Source organism: Lipophrys pholis (genome assembly GCF_963383615.2).
Source record: "Lipophrys pholis genome assembly, chromosome: 17".
Lineage (NCBI taxonomy): Eukaryota > Metazoa > Chordata > Actinopteri > Blenniiformes > Blenniidae > Lipophrys > Lipophrys pholis.
Window position 1 is genome coordinate 12,931,330 of NC_137643.1, and position 15,986 is coordinate 12,947,315.

Genomic DNA, 15,986 nt, shown 5'->3' on the forward strand with positions numbered 1-15,986 from the left:
TCAGCTGTGTCCCTGAAAGCTTGCTGCGAGTACACCACCTAATCCAATGATTACATTAGATGGTATCATTTTAATTTCTATGAAATCATAATCTCCATATTCCACACTTGCTACAGTTTCCCTCATGGCAGAAAAGAAAAAAAAAAGTGTTTTTGCACTTTGCCTGGATTAACATGGATAGTTTATCTGGAAACTATTTTCTTGAATAATTGATGTGCAGAAAATTAGTAATTAGTAACAGTCAGTATAAGAAATATTCTAGGTTGATGTCTTAAAAAAAGGAAATTTATTTGGGAATAGAGCGTTAATCACTTTTGCTGCTGCTCTACCAGAACAGCAACAACAACAAATCGTTCCACCTGACAACTTCTTCTTCTTCGTCTGAGACACTGATCATGTATGCAGACACACACACACACACACACACACACACACAGTCTAACAGAGCTCAGGTCGAACTGGGCATCCCTCACAGCCAGCGTCATCGCTGACAGCTTTTGAGAATGTGCCAACTGTGATCCTGCTTTCATTGAACTGGAGTCTCGGAGGGTGAAAAGAGTGAGAAGCAGGCACAGGAAAAAGTAAGGCCGAGGCTATAAAAGGCAGCAACAACCATAGCCTTATTTATAATTCAGTCATTTTCCCTGCAATCCTCATTCGGTCTCGTTTCTTTTTCCCCCTCCAAATCTTTACTTCCCCCTCAGTGACGCAGTGTGAGCTCCTCGCTTACATAACATGAATAGGAGGTCACTCTGTGGGCAACATGACTCCTGGCTGGCTCACCAAGGATGAGACGCCACAGGGTACCATTCGCTTCCAATTTTTGTTGTGTTTGAAGGACGGACATGTGCGGGGCATTTAAAGAAGTCAAGCTTCACGCTGCAGACGGTTAGGGCTGTGAATGTGTTATCTAAGACGTTAACGTAGCGATAAAAATACTGGCGGGGATCATGAAAACATGATGTACCTTTTATTTTCCTTACAGTTACAACTCTATTTAAGGCTTGTCTCATATGGGAGCATCGGACACCTAAGTTACCGCACACCTTTTTGCTAATTTTAGCCAGGATTTCGCTGCTCTTGCCTATTTTCTTTTCTGGGCTGCGTCTGAGCCCTTCTTAGTGATTTTCGAAACCACTTGGGGGCACGAGAGCTGCAGATTATCCCACTAAAAGAAAGAAAACTAATGCAGACAGTGAAGCTGAGGTTGATCCCCGAACAGAGAGTTAATCCAGTCGTGTCGTGTTTTTCCTGTCGGGCTAATTGACTGCCTCCCATATTGACCTTTTCACTCATCGTAATTAGAGGTTTCTTACGATCCAAATGAATTTGAAAGTGGAGTGCAGACAAGCAGCTGACCGAGACACTTTCTCTGCAAATCATTTCAAAGTTGTGAAGCGAAGTGCTTTGCCACAGTGTGTTGTCGTCTTCGGTTGTGCCTAAAATGCGACTCCGCACAGTGGCTTTGCTCAGCCTGCAGGCCAATCAGCACCGTGCTCGTTTCAGGATGTTGTGAACTGCCAACACAGTATTATCATGTGAAGACATGGCAAACAATTGCTTATTTGCACATCCTGAAGATAGTTAAGCAGTTAATTCAATAGTGTTTGGCAGGTAGCGAACATGTGACTTCTTAAAGGTTTATCACTCCCTGCTGAGGCTGGAGACATGGTGAGTTCAATCTGGGAGTAAGATTTACACCTACAAACCCAAATAGCGAGCAAACAAGCAAACTCAAAAAAACATTTCCCATAGAGAGAATCCAGGGCTGGTTGATAATTACTAATATAAAGGGGTCAGTGCAGGCTTATGGTAAGCTTATGATCTGTCCCAGTGACACTTTAGAGAGATTTCCCTGACTGTGTAGTGTCTGGTCTCGTCTGTTATATCACATCAGGTGGAGGACAGTTTGGCTTGATCCAAAATGGAAATGCACTTTATGTCCTTTTATTATTATTATTTTTTTGGTTCTGTGATGGAAAGTTTTGCCCTGCAGATGTATTAATAGAGCTCGATGTGGCGTGTCACGTCAGCTTTGTTATGAACTCATACCAGTGGGAAACTGCAAAAAAAAAAACGAATCATTTTTCTAATGAAACACTATTGTATAGTGTTGACAGGACCATTGTGACAGAGTTGAAAAACTGCTGACAGAACTAACACGGTGGATGCAATGTGGAAGCTCATTTGGAAAATACATTTTGGCTTCTGTATTGAGTGACTGTGTGAACAAAGAGACGCACATTAAGCCTAAAACAACCTGAGAGTTTGGTTTTGTCATGAGTCATAAAAGTGAAATAATTGAAAGTAAAGATGCAGCTGCTGCACCACAGTTGTGCAGATGCAGTCGCACATGTTCAAATTGATTTTTTATTAATTTTTTCAACCAACATGTTGAGACAAACCTCATTCCAACTATGGGCAGATTTCCAAGTATTAGGAAAACCATTATTGACCCTCTGCATGTAGGTAATGCTCCATGCATGCTGGAGTTTGATTGTAGCTACTGGAATTAGCTGGATAGTCAGTAAGCTGGCCGGCTGGCTCTCCCTGAGTGGGACCATTGTGTGTGAGTAACCCCACAACACCGGGGTCAGGGAACCAGAAAGGGGGAGTGTTTCTGTGTGAGTGTGCAGCGGACAGATTTTGGTCAAGGAGCCCGTATTTACACAACGCTGAGTTAGAATAAGAAATTGTACCTTACAAGGTCTTGTGTTGAGGGTTGCTATTTTTTTTTCAGTTTTTTTTCCGTTCTCTTACAAGGAGACAAACCTTTTCCCTAAAGGCATGAGGAAATGAAAGCAGGTTCTAAGTTAGAGGTCAAAAATGATGAGACCAAAGTGGGCTGAGCATGTTGTGTTAAAGGGTGTTGAGGGGATCCAGATAGTTTGCAGAATTTCTTGTGCCTCTTGTTTCTCCTCGATTCAAGTACATGAGATTAGGAGAGTCAAAGTCATTCAGTGCTGTTTAATCACAAATCAGTAGTACCGACAAAGGGATCCCAGAAAAACACTTGCATAATGTTTTCCTTGATTTTAGTTAAAAAAAAAAAAGTACAAGTATTCTGAACTCCCCCACACATTTACAGAAGTTACCATGAACAACCTGAAAATTCTATATGAAATAAGTAAAATTGTCAGGCTGGACATTTGTACACATATTCTGGATGTTAGACACTGTATTATATGTGTCATTGTTTGAATAGAACGTCCTAATCTGATTTTTTGCTGTTTGATTCTTGTATCAAACAAAAGATTGCAACTTTACGGATCTTACTTTTCTCATATTTGGAGAGTCATGACAGAACAAGCTTGAGTAAAGAAGAGCACAACTCGATGAAACTGTTAGTCATACCAAGAATTTTCCTTGAGTCTTTATGCGAAACCAACCTCATTTTCTCTTTTCTCTAGTTTCATACTTGTCATATAGATCATATTGAGTTTTTTTTTTTTTTTTTTTAAATCAGATTGCTAGCAGAACTAAATAGTGAATAAATACATTTCTCCAAATTCTAATGAATGTGTTGGTGCTATCCATCCTTTTATATCCAGCTGGGCGTCTTGAACCTGCTCTGGTTGTCTCAGGGTGTGAAGGCACAGTACAACCTTGACGGATCACCAGTCTGTCGCAGGGTAAACACACACAGACTCACACCTATGGGAAAGTCAGAGTCAACAGTTGGCCCCAAACACATGTTTTTGTTCTGATGAAGAAAACCCGCCCATCTGTCTTCAAGGGCCTTTAAACAGTGATGTGATGAGTTCAAGAGCCCTGAGGAAGACATTATCTCCTTTACATCCACAATATTTTATTCTGTCAGTCCTTCAGATATATTTTCCTCTTGTCCTTTTGTGAAAGTCACCCTCACTAGGATCACCACCTAATGAGTTAATGCAGCTAAAATTAAGATAGCAGGGAAGAAGTCACTGAGGCAAAGGTAAGATAAGATGAAAAAGGAAAGAGGGGGGAACCATTGGACAAGAAGGAGTTGGGGAGGGAGGAGGAGGAGGGTGCAGGAGAAGCGACTGCAGACACTGTGTTCTGTCGTTCTCTTTGAGGTCAGTTCTGAGAAAGCTTGTTATGTAATGTGCCACGCTTGCGACCAAAGTGACTCGGAGAAAGCTGTTAAAGCATCATGATGCCAACTGCAGACAAATCGGACAGGAAGTGAGCTGTGAAGAGGCGGGCAAACCAATCCTTGGTTTTAACAGACACATTCATGTCTGGTCGCTGTGAATTCATAACCGTCATAACAAAAGGTTTATTCATTAGAAATGGTTACAAAAGCTGCTATAATACCTTCACACTAGAGATGACTGAACACCTGGGACACTGGACAGTAACTGGAATTAAATTAGAATATCACATGTAAATCGAATGCCTACACCTGGATTAAAATTTGGTAAAATGCAGGACTTGAGACGACTATTATTCTGCAGTAACATTAATTTTGGAGAGCAAGGAATGATCTCATTGTTAACTTGCAGTCACTTATGAACATAGAAAAATTCCGGCTTATATGCTTCAAACTACTACAATCAGGCTCGGGGGAACATTTAAAAAATATCCTTTATTCTTTCTGCCATAATCACTAAAAACACACACACAAAGACACAGCAACTCATTTAAGTCTGAACAACTCTAAACCTTTAAAACCAATATCAGACCACGCATGTTGTCTTGAAATGTCCATCTTTGATCGAAGTGATTATTTACTGATTGTTTTTGTTGAGCAGCAGCAGTTTGTTTGTTTTCACCCCTCCACCCGGATACTGACAAGATTTATATTTCCATTTGCAAAAGTGCTGAAAACATCATGTTGTCACATGTTGAGGGTTTTATGTGAGGATGATTTCTATATGTCAAGATATATAAATCCTTTCATGTTTAAAGTATATTTCTATCACAGCACGTGTTTTATCAGGGTTGTACACAGTCGCAAAGTGACCCGCAGGGCTTCTCTTAACTGTCAGACCTGTTAATCTGTAATCTCTGTATTTGTCTGATTGACTGACTCGCTTTGGATGCAGCTCCGCGGTACCCAAAACAGTCCGGGCCTGGCAGCTCCGTGACATAGTTATCCTTGCTTTGAGGCCTTTGTGGCTTTACTTAAGGAGATTACTTCAATCCAACAAGAAATGTCCTTCTATTCTCTCAGGTTGTCAGGCTGAGGAGTACAGCTCACTGTTGTCAATGTCTTCATCCTTGCTTTATTGAATCTCCATGATGTCTCAAACATTAAATACTTTGAGCTTGTTGGCAGAGCATGATCCGTCTTATTTGTATGAGCCACTCCTAAAAAATAAATAAATAAATAAATTCAACATGCATGCTGTCACTCCCACCTGCAGATCCTCAGCTTGTGTTGTGTATAACACATCTTCAGGTCTGTTGTTGCAAATTGAATCATGTCATACTTTTTTTTTTTTTTTAATTTTGCAGCAAATTTGCTTGATCTTGTGTTGTTTATACTGGCATGCCAGGTAGCCTAATCCACGGAGTGATCCCATCATGTCAGCCGGTCTAATCTAGCAGATGACCTTGCAGACGGTGTAATACAGGGTTATATAAATGACTGGCTTGATGTCACAGAGACTAATCACCATAATCTGACCAAATCATTCATGGGACAGAGTCAATGGAGGACGAGTTCGTGGGTCGATTCAAAATGACTTGAATGATAAAAATGTGTACGGGGGAAAGAAAAACTATCTCGATAGATATTACAGCCTCGGGTAGTGTAAATTGTATTCTTGGCACCTTGTGAGACTTTTATCTATTTAACACATCTGCTGGTCTCCACAGAGGGACAAAGAGAGAGACGGGGAAACAAACCCATCCAGTCTAGTCAGTTATTTTGAGCTTTCCTATTTATAGCTCTAATTTTGTTCATTGATTTTTTTTTTTTTTAAAGTTATGACTGTGCACTCTGCACACAGACAAACACAAAAGGCTTTCAAAAAGACCTGTTGGCTCATGTCAACACTGTTGCAGGGCTGGATTATTGGTGCAACGCAGATGCAACGAAAGACGAGACGGGCAGAAAATTGACGGCCGTGGTTGCCACGGTGTGGTCTGCGGACCATGGGGGGGGGTCGTTAAAAAGCTTCTGCCGTGATCTGAACTGTTGCACTGATGGGTTGGCTGATTGAGTAAATGCAGAGTCAGTAGATACTTTAGTCTTCAAGACAAAGCTTCATTATGTACGCTGACATGGCCGCGTGGGCGATATGCTAGGTATGTGTGCGCTATTAATGTAAGATATGTAAGGAATGCGGAACTGAATTTGTTTGTCAGCACATTGTTCCCACCCCGCCCCTCCAGGGAGGTGAGCTCATCGAAAACAAGCCGCCACCGAGCTCTCAGGTGGTGACGAGGGACAATGAAAACATCAAAGGAAGCACATTCTTTAAGCTATAGGACAAAAGCCAAAAATCATTACTTTATTGACATTGTCCATATAACCCCAATATGTTCAAATGAAATATTAATTTGCCCTCAATGAGCAGCTGCATTCAGACTTAACAATGTTTTCCCCCTTTTTAACAAATGTAAAAGCAAATAAACAATCGATGATCAAATGTCAGACATTAGCAACATCTGTCAAATGAGACTTTCAACCTTGTGGCTTTGTTTGTGGCTGCAAAACGAATCATATTAATAGAACAGGAAAATAAATAAAAAAAATCAATGGGGGCTGTAGGGGACATACATTCGGTTGGATGTGGCTTGAAGCCAAGTACCGTTCCAGGATGGAAAAGGAAATGTCCGGAGATCTTTAATATTCATCAGTGAATATAGGTTGTTGCTTAAAAATGTGCTTTATAACATCATTAATGACTAAGCTCCATTCCACTCCATTTAAGTGCTTTTGCAACAAGTTCATCATCAATAAGGCATAAATGTCTGCTCCTTTTAAACAAGGGGAAGTATATAGTATTTTTGCAAGTAATCAAATCAGTCAACAAACTGCCTTGTGTTGGAATTCTTCCATGGTACAAACAGTTGGGTGGAGTCATTTGGTGTTATGAGTTAGATATGCAGGTGTGTGTTGATCGTGTCTTTCATTAGGCGCAGATCCAACCTGAATTGTTTAATTCGGTTCACGTGGCCTCCAGAAGGCCTATTGTTTAAATAAATCGAATGGAAACACACCTGTAGCTCGCACCCGATGTTTAGATATACGTACAGGTCAACTTGGTCTGTGCTGCACTGGAATCACTCAAAATGATTAAAAAAAATCTATAAAAACTAATAGTGACACAGACACACACACACACACACACACACACACACACACACACACACACACACACACACACACACACACATACACACAGGCTTCAGCGAGCACTACAGCAGCGGCTGGCCTCTGGGCAATTTTGTGTGCGTCTGTGCCGAGGGAGGGGTATTTAAAAAGGAGAGTCGAAAAACATCTGCTGTCTGTCTCTCGCTGACGCTCGCTGACTGTGACGGTGTATTAATGAGAAGAATGACTAATTAATACTGACAGATTAAACTTGCACCTTAAATTTTTTTTTTCTTCGGTTGACACGAAGAGAGTGGAAGTGTTTTCACTCCAGGAACTGTTTAACCATTTCTCGATCTGTATGTGAACAAAGTTGATTAGAGTCCGTAGTGGTGGGTCTCAGCAAAGATCTGGCAACATGATTCATGTCACAGTGCAGAAGTTATGATTCCATACAGTTCGTTAATTTGTGATACTATAACTGAAGTTGGAAGAGTCGATAGCATTTCCATTCAATCTTGTATTTTCGCTCCATTCATTTACAAGTAATCTTTATAATTGATTCAAACTGATCAGCTGTGTAGAAACACCGTAACGGAGGCGCAGGGGCATCCGGGGTGGAAAAGCTTAATGCTGCATCCTCATTTTGAATTACTCGACAATATTGACATAACGCTTCTCAGATGATCAGTGTGAACGGGTCAATACATCAGCAAATACCAGTTTATACTATTGTTTCAAAACAACTGAACGGATGTTCATGCTCCGTTTTGGCTCATTGTTTATTACCGACCAAACTTGTAAAAGACTTTTTGGATCTGCGACAACGTAGCTCACCTACTGTACTTGGTGGTTACATAATATTACAGCCTGATCACCGCTGATTGGTTTTATTGATCCCCTCTGTGGTAGTGAAAGGGTAGCCAGGGATTCTGCTTTGTGTTTCCGGTGTGCGAAAGGTCAGCCCAGCCAGGGATCGACCCCGCCCCGCTGCAGGTCGCACACGCTCATATATTGTTGTCGCTGACGGATAGAGAGGCTCTGACGAGGGCCGAATAAACACATTTGCATAATCCTATGTTTAATTTAAATGCGACACCTAAAACCTCCTCCTTGGTGTTTCATGTCTTCGCCTCTCTCTCTTTCACACTGTGTCCCAGTAGGAGGCAGCTAGTTTACTGCAGTGCTGTTACATAACTCTGTTGACTCGAAGCAGTGTGTGTGTGTGTGTGTGTGTGTGTGTGTGTGTGTGTGTGTGTGTGTGTGTGTGTGTGTGTGTGTGTGTGTGTGTGTGTGTGTGTGTGTGTGTGTGTGTGTGTGTGTGTGTGTGTGTGTGTGTGTGTGTGTGTGTGTGTGTGTGTGTGTGTGTGTGTGTGTGTGTGCGCGTTCATGCATGTCTACATGCAGGCTGGCTTAATGCCACTTTTTACGAGTAGAGATCGGTCGGTGAGGGGGGATTTCACCCTTATGTATAGCCACACTTACACACGGAGGATAATATCCGCTCTTTTTCTCTTTGTTAACTCGGCTCTTAAAGCGCTCTCAGAGCAGTTCTCGCTCGATATTAATCAGATTTGTTTGCGCGTGTGAAACCCTTCATCCTGTGAAGAATGATATTAACAATCTATAACAATGCACTCGCGCTAAAGCTGCACTCTGGTGTTAATAAGTTCACTCCTTTCTAAATGTCAGTACAGCCAATGTATTGTTTCAGGTTTTTGTTTGGATTTTGAATTTAATGTTGTTTAACTTGCAGCTTGTTGCACTTCATCCAGCTTTACTAGACATTGTAAATCGTGACTCGACTCAGGCAGTGTTGTGTTTCATTCGAGACCTCTGTGGATGTGCGAGTGCTTGTTATGTGACTAATGTTCCAATCATCTCTTCTTACTGGGAAGCTCTTTTCCTCCTCCACTTTTGATCTGCCCACTTTTCCTCTTTCCCACTCGACATTCCCGGTGAGTACCGATGCCATCAGAAGTTGCTTTCAGTTGGTAGCACAAGCTGGTGCCTTTGTTGTCTAATTATATTTGCTGTTATAATAGCAGCGTGCAGGTCTCTAGGTTCCGCGGAAATCTGCAGGCTGAGCCGAAAGCTATTAGCTCAACATTTACAGTACCTATAAAAGGTTTGTGCCCTCAGTGAACTTGATCCTACATTCACAGTAGATCAGCTAGTTTATTTAAATTATCTCCACACAATTTAACTACAAACAAATATTTAAAAAAACAAAACGAGATTAATCTCATAAAACGCTAAATAAGCTTTTTGAATATCCTTAAAATCTTTGTTTAACATTAATGACAAATGAATAGTACCTAATACTTTGTCTATGTTCTACATCGATATCAACATGCACGCTCACCCGCAAGTAGAAAAAAAAACTTTATTACGTATAGCCACCTAATTTTTTTGTGCATTTTATTTTATCAACTCACCATTGCACATTATCCTTCTCATTAATCTTCTTTGCTCTAGTTTGTCACCCGTGCTTAATCTTTACGATAAATCTTCCAGCGCCAATGCCTTTTAAAAACTCACTCAGCAAAACTACGGTTGATCATTTATGTAACTGAGCTGCTTTAGTGATTCCGTTTTTCCGCCGGGTTTAGTTTGACTTGGGAACATCACGGCAGGACAAAAGCTCATTTTTCATTTCGTCTTGTGGTTCAGTTTGCTGCAGACGTGCAGCTATTTTGCAGAGAATGTGGTGTGAATGAGAGCTGCCTTCAGAGTTGGCATCAAACCTTCTGCCAGACGCTTTTCAATAATACAGTATTGCTGTCATGAGTTTAATTTTTAAACCTGCCCTCGGAGTCCATCTGTTACAGGCCGCAATTGTTCCTTTCCTTCTTCCTCCCCGAGTTCTACACCTGACGCGCCTGGTTTGTTTATTCAAAAACACCTGCTTCCTCCTTTCCTCCGTCTGTGACTCCCTCGCTCTCACCCTTATCTTCCTTCCTGCTCACTTTCTCCCGTGGTGACCTCTGCCCGACTCTCACTTTCACACCGTTTCTCCGACTCGTTTTCGGGATGCTTGTCATTTTCCCTGCGGTTTTCTCACGCCAGCGCAGGATATGAAAGAACTGTTCTGTGTTTATGGGAGACTGAGACTGGGAGGGATGGGAACAGGAGAGAAAAAGAGGAGAAGACAACAAGGGAAGAAAAAAGTGTGTGAGTGTCGTCGTTTGCACAATACTTGCTGGAAATTCACACAACATTCTCCAGATAAACGTATAAAACTGGCGAAGGTTGTTATGAGAATTTGTTGGAACTGCTGGATGAGAACGTCAACCCTGAAATAAGACCAGACTCACATGATGAAGGCTCCATTCTTGCTTCTTCTTTATTTTTTTAACTCGCAGAAACTTTTTCAAAGTTCGCGCCTAAGAGAATTTTGTATGAAAAATTTCTACCTGTTATTTTTCTTCTCTCTCTCTTTTTTTTTTTTTTTTAACTTTACTGCGTAACCTTGAGTCAAATTAAAGCTCATTTCAACATGTCGTAATTGTTTAGCTTGTCTCCAGTCTGAGAGAACATTCAAACACTGTGCCAGAGACCTTGGTACGTTCTCACCAAAGGGCGAGAAAGATAACCACTACATCACTGTGCAACACCCATTACTCAAATAAATGGAGTAAATGTTTTCTTTGCAGTCCAGTGAGATGGATGGATGATGGATGGATGTAACTGTGAAGCCTGATCAAGTGTTAATATTTATTATCTTAAGGGATAAGAACAATTATAGCTTAGAGAAATAAATAAACAGTCGATTATGATGACGATAATAGTGGTCAAATGAGAGTCGGGACTTTGTTTTCCCTCAACATGACCATAAAGGAAAACTTAATGGGTTTTCAGATAATGTGATTTCTACATTATGGGCTGTATGTTAGGAAGGTCGACGTGACGACACTTTAGAAGTAAAGCCAAAGAACATCGGAAAAGGGTGTCGCCGTTTTGCATCGGTGATGTAATTTAGTCTGTAACAGTGACCGGTGGGTGGAGATGTGGCACATACACTAACACATTTAATACAATGGGGAAAAGGGCGTCAATGTGTCCCCCTGGGTGTGTGGCAGTAGTCAGTGCCTCACCCAAACACTTCCAGCCAAGACGAAATTAAGAGGAGATCATACTGGGTACACTTGATCCCCCAAAAATCATCTCAAAGAACTGGCTCTGGCCGAAAAACAGACGGAAATGTGATTTAGCCAGACACTTAATTATGAATCCTGCTGAAAAACAACAGACAGCTGTCGTTTGTAATTTACTGGGCGATGGCTATGTGAGTTATAATCATTCTCGCCGGCTGCTAATGAGCCACACTCGCTGAAAACGCTGCTTTCAATTAGTAGAGTTGTTCACACCCTCCATTTTCATGCATCTACATAGTTAATGAGCTGTATTAAAAGTTTTTTTTTTTTTTAATGTCTTCCACAACAATGAAATGTATTTTATTCATATTGTAACTCTGAGAATGCTGTTTTGGTAGCTGCAGGAAATAAATTCTACTCAAATTGTATGAGTGAAAACAAGTGGAGGATTGTTGAGAAAATGCGCTTGGGTGGAGGGATTCATAGTATTCATATCAACTGATTTCAAAGCTCTCTTTGAAGACAAACTATTTTCGCATGGTGGAATGGGAAAGAGGAGAGGAGAGAAATAAACTTGTTTGATACAATTGGAAAGTCAGCAGGTGGGTACAGTGGAAAGCTCAATATGAAATCAACTCTCAGGTTTGTTGAATTACCCTTCAAGTTCAAGGCGCTTTTGCTGTAATCGTCAGAGTCAACACACAAAAGCAACAAAGACGCTTTGATGAATGGACATTTTGTATTCCAACGGTCACACATTGAGCTCCATTTTTAGTGTGTGAGGAAATGTGTATAAAGCACTTTGATGATAGATGGAGCAGATTGGGCATTTTTAACTTTCCCACGTTCAATCAGCAGCACCCAACGGCTCAAATACAAACTTTCCTCTGCTCCCTCTGTCCTCCATGTTTCCTCCTCCTCCTCTCTCCTTCTCCTATCACCTTCTCCTCGCTCTTTCCTTCCTTCTTTATCTGAATTCCTTGATGTTAATCCTTTCTCACACTCTTTCACTCCCCGTTTCATCTCTCCCCTGTCTCTTTCTACACTCATTTCTTTCTGAAATACTTCCTGCGTCTGGATTCTCTCAGTATTGTTCCGTGTGTGTGTGTGTGTGTGTGTGTGTGTGTGTGTGTGTGTGTGTGTGTGTGTGTGTGTGTGTGTGTGTGTGTGTGTGTGTGTGTGTGTGTGTGTGTGTGTGTGTGTGTGTGTGTGTGTGTGTGTGTGTGTGTGTGTATACAGTATACAGTACTCTCAGTGTGTGGGAACTCAGCTGAGTGTTTGTGTCTTTCATTTTGGAAGGTGTGTGTGTGTGTGTGCATGCTTGCATTTGTGTGGGAACAGAAGCATGTCTTTATTACTGTGTTTGACTTTTTTTTTTTTTTTTTGGTGTGTGTGTGTGTGTGTGTGTGTGTGGGAACTGTTTACTTGGGTTTTGTTTTCCTGTTGTGATGTTGACAAACCACCCGACAGTCCGATTCCTATCTGCAGCTTTGTTTCCCGCTTTATGACAGGTATTGTGTGTGTGTTGGTGGGCATTTTATTTTTTATTTTACTCTTTTGTTTTTCTGAGTTTGCATGCATTTCTGTGTGCTTGTAAATGTATAAAACAGGGCCAGAATGTAAATATAAAAAAAAAAAAAAAAAAGATATAGCGATAAGCTCTTAAAAGACAAGGAGTCCCCCAGTCTGAACAAACTCCACCACAGGAAGCGCAGTGTGAATGACACGGCCATATTAGGAGACAGGAAGTGTAGGTGATGGAATCCCCGTGGTGACAGAGTTCCCAAGACCTGATCACCATGGCAGCGGGGGTCAAGCCCTGTTTATGGCCCCTTCGGAAGAAAGAGAGGGGTTGACATTTGTACAGGACGACAGGAACACAGCCTGTCGAGTCTCAAGTGAGGGCAAAGTGCCAACGCGACTCTCCCGTGTGAGTCTGTCTGGTGGCGTCACTCACCAGTACAAGCAGTCCACTTTTATATCAGTCTTGGGGAAAACACAGGGTCTCCAAAGTGTCGGGGTCAAGGAAGGCTTCTTACGTCTATATGCACAAGTGTCGCCGATGCTGCAGATGCTCCCAAAGCTCTGCCGGCATAAATAAGAGAAAACTTGTGAAAAGCATGGTTTTAATGAGTTCGAAGTTCCTGTTCTGCATCAGTCAACAACCTGTACTTCTTTGTCTGATCTGGTGGTGATGATTCAAATTCATTGAAGATGGCTAAAAGGGTGGACGCTCAAGCATAAACTGTCGCTGAATGAAAAGGTGCAGCCTTCAAAATTAAAAGCAGCAGTTGTCGTACATGCATCATGTGCACTTGTTTTCATCTTATTCATAATTCTTTTCATTGACACCTTACATGCTTTGCCTTTTAAGTGATAGTGATTATTTATTTATTAGTTGCAATGAAGATGTCAAATATCTGTTTGTTATTTAAGGTCTAAGTTGTTTTTTCGTTTTTAGCAAGTTCTATTACATCTTGCAGCCTCTCTCACGAGCAACACACATGAGGCATGTAATTGTAAATAATAGTGACCCTGCTGTCCCCACGTCTGTATTTTCATGATTACAGGTAGTGGAATGCAGGCAAAAACCTGAGCACATGTGTTTATTGTAACAACGGTTCAGATGATTCATAACAGCAGCAGCTGTCACAGTAATTGTGTGTGTGACAATCATTTCATGTTTTTAGTATAATAGGAGTTAATGAGAGGTTTTCCCGACTCACCATGGGTACATCTGCTGTTTGCAGTCGCTGGTAGGAGGTAGTGTTGATTTCTATGATCTTATGGAATTGCTATGACATTGCTACGGTCCACATTTGAGCCCATCATAAAATGACTGACAACTCCAAATTTTAATTTTGTCTTAATAAAAAAAAAACATTCTGAAAATATCTATCTTAATGTTTTTTCTTTTGTTTTTTGTTTTTTTTACTAAACCTGTCCTGAGCAGTCTGGAATCTTAAAAAAAAAACGTGCCTGACGCTTCCTTCGCAGCAGCTTTCAGGGTGCACGTGTACATGAACATGGCTTTCATGCTAATGCTATTTCCCTGACAACACGGTGCATTATGGGCATTGCTGCCATCTGCTGTTCAGTTCTGTGTCTTGATTTTCCGTCTATTCCCTCTTTGGAAAAATTGAAAATATCAATTACTTATTTGGAAATTGCAGTCAATTTGTATTTATAGGAGGTTATCCCGTGGGCGGATTGAACCCTCTTACAATCCAGGTATGGCCTCTGGGCCGCATGTTTGACACCCTTGATCTAAAATGAAACAAGGATGGATCAAATCCTAATGAAGACTGGTGGAAGGTCCAGTCCTCCGATTCCATACTGTGTACTTTTGTGCTCTTGTGAGAAATTAAGCTGATATCCACAGCCCAAAATTCTTCAGCTTCAGAAAAACATGTGATTCATAACAGCAGGAAGTTTTTCACATGACAGCCGTGTTTTGCAAACGAATAAGACTCCACCCTTACGCAAAACTTCCCAAACAATCTCAGTACCTGAAAGCAACTCCATAAACCACAACCACACAGGATTTTCTTAGATTTCACAACATTTCAACATCTGTGAATTTAGTTGCTCAACAGTCAGATTCCTAATCCAGCAGCATCTGCAGAACCTGAATAGATAGAAAGTGTTTTTAATCAATCTCCACAGGAAGTGGGGGCGTTTTAGACCGTCTCTTGGCAAGTGTGTGTGATGACACTCAGGCATTGACATTTTGATCCTTTAGGAGGAATTCATTTATATTTAGAGAAGTCTTAATGTCTCCTTGATTAAATTACGTGCCACCAATTCAAATCTGCTGTCCGGCTTCCATCCTCTATTTCCATCTGAGACGACTGAAATGACAGTGACCTTTTCCTTCCATCGATCTGGAGCAGTGCCGCGTTTCTACTGTCTCTCCTCCCACTGCAGACCTAATAAAATAACTGATGACCGACTTTCAATTTAATTTACGTAAAGGGATAGTGACGGCCACTTTTCTAAATTACATTTGAATAAATATGTTCTGTTTCACTGCAAATTTGGATATTTCTTTTCAGTTATTCCCACTTTTATAGAGAAATTATGAAATAAGCCATTTTCCAGTCAATGATTAGATATAGTCCGACACATCATCACATCCAAACAGCAGAGCAAAAATCTTGTGTCAGTTAAAACAGCCACATTACATTTTGTAAAGGTACGTCACAAACCTCAGTCAAACTCAAACTCCTCCTCTGTGCAGTTTCTGCTCAGTTCCAGTCGCGAGAAGCAGCAAAATACATTCACATAGGTGACTTATGCAGTTTCAAGGACAGCCTGATAATATTTGAGCTGGTTTAGTTTTAGAGATCTTTAAATTGCAGGTGGACACATCAGGAATGAAACCAGAGTGACCTCACACGGAGACATTACCAGTGTCTGTCTGGACTCTTGGCTCTGTAGAGAGACAGTGTGGCGGCCAAATGGCGTTTAATTTGTTTTTCAGTGAGCTGCATCAAGCGACAGGTTCTCAGTGAGACAATGATCGAGATCTGATTTAATTATTTTCACTGAGCTGAGTGACTGCCTCCTCCTATACTCTCTCCTGTTCTTATAATCAGCTCAGTGAAGTCATGATACTATATCCAAGGGCGTAGTCTGAA

General features: G+C 41.1%; 1 protein-coding gene across 1 annotated transcript in view; it reads left to right on the forward strand.

The window, feature by feature from the left end:
• slc45a4a (solute carrier family 45 member 4a) overlaps window positions 1–15,986 on the forward strand; it is a 50,969-nt gene that overhangs the window by 21,639 nt on the left and 13,344 nt on the right. The window lies entirely within an intron of this gene.